We start from the raw sequence: 1,818 nt of genomic DNA, 5'->3' as shown, positions 1-1,818 counted from the left end.
AGGAAGGTGAACATCCAAACTGGCTGGGCTCCCACGAAGCCATCACATTACGTAGGATCAAACCTCCGTGCCATTGTCCTTTGCATCTCATCAGCCCTCATAGTTCGCCATGTTCAGAGAGTCCAGTTTTATCCCATGCTTTTTCAGTCACAGTCCAGCTGGTCTTGGTGAGCTCTCAATAGATCAGCTCCACTGTCTCAGTGGGTGGGTGCATCCCTCGTGGTCCCGACTTCTTTGCTCATGTTCTCCCTCCTTCTGCTCCTCATTGGGACTTTGGGAGCTCAGTCCAGTGCTCCAGTGTGGGTCTCTGTCTCTATCTCCATCCATCACCAGATGAAGGTTCTATGATGATATGCAAGATATTCGTCAGTATTGCTCAAGGATAGGGTCATTTCAGGTTCCCTATTCTCAACTGCCCAAGGAACTAACTGGGGACCTCAGCTTGGGCACCTGGGAGCGCCACTAGGGTCAGGTCTCTTGCCACCCCTAAAGTGGTTCCCTTAACTAAGAATTGTGGTTCCGTGCTCCCCTGTCCAACCTCCCTTTATCCCAATCCTCCTTCTTTCCCAAGGCCCGACCTCCTTCCCTTCTAACTTTTCTCTCCCCATCTCCCCTTACCCCCAACCCACCCCACCCCAAGATCCCAATTTTCTCCCCAGCAATTTTGTCTACTTCCCTTAGCCAAGAGGATAACTATATGTTTTTCCTTGGGTTCCCCTTCTTACTTAGCTTCTTTAGATTCACCTATTGTAGACTCCGTGACCCTTATTTATGGCTAGAAACCAATTATGAGTGAGTACATCCCATGTTCATCTTTTTGGGTCTGGGATACCTCACTCAGGATAGTGTTTTCTATTTCCATCCATTTGCATGCAAAATTCGAGAAGTCATTGTTTTTTACTGCTGAGTAGTACTCTAATGTGTAGATATTCCATACTTTCTTCATCCATTCTTCCATTGAAGGGCATCTAGGTTGTTTCCAGGTTCTGGCTATTACAAATAATACTGCTATGAACATAGTTGAACAAATGCTTTTGTCATATGATAGGGCATTTCTTGGGTATATTCCCAAGAGTGGTATTGCTGGGTCCAGGGGTAGGTTGATCCCGAATTTCCTAAGAACCCGAAACACTGACTTCCATAGTGGTTGCACAAGATTGCATTCCCACCAGCAATGGATGAGGGTACCCCTTCCTCCACAACCTCTCCAGCAAAGGTTATCGTTGGTGTTTTTGACTTTAGCCATTCTCACAGGTGTAAGATGATATCTCAAAGTTGTTTTGATTTGCATTTCCCTGATTGCTAAGGAAGTTGAGCATGACCTTAAGTGTCTTTTGGCCATTTGAAATTCTTCTGTTGAGAATTCTCTGTTCAGATCAGTGCCCCATTTTTTAATTGGGTTAATTAGCATTTTAAAGTCTAGTTTCTTGAGTTCTCTATATATTTTGGAGATCAGACCTTTGTCTGTTGCGGGGTTGGTGAAGATCTTCTCCCAGTCAGTAGGTTGCCTTTGTGTCTTAGTGACAGTGTCCTTTGCTTTGCAGAAGCTTCTCTGTTTTAGTAGGTCCCATTTATTCAATGTTGCCCTTAATGTCTGTGCTTCTGGAGTTATACATAGGAAGCGATCTCCTGTGCCCATCTGTTGTAGGGTATTTCCCACTTTCTCTTCTATCCTTTTCAGTGTGTTCGGGCTGATATTGAGGTCTTTAATCCATTTGGACTTGAGTTTTGGGCACGGTGAAAGATGTGGGTCTATTTTCATTCTTCTACAGGTTGACATCCAGTTGTGCCAGCACCATTTGTTGAAGATGCTTTCTT

This window comes from Microtus oregoni, unplaced genomic scaffold, assembly GCF_018167655.1.
Source record: "Microtus oregoni isolate MIOR12 unplaced genomic scaffold, Mior012 000079F_000, whole genome shotgun sequence".
In the NCBI taxonomy this organism is placed as follows: Eukaryota; Metazoa; Chordata; class Mammalia; order Rodentia; family Cricetidae; genus Microtus; species Microtus oregoni.
This window is presented reverse-complemented; position numbering follows the sequence as displayed.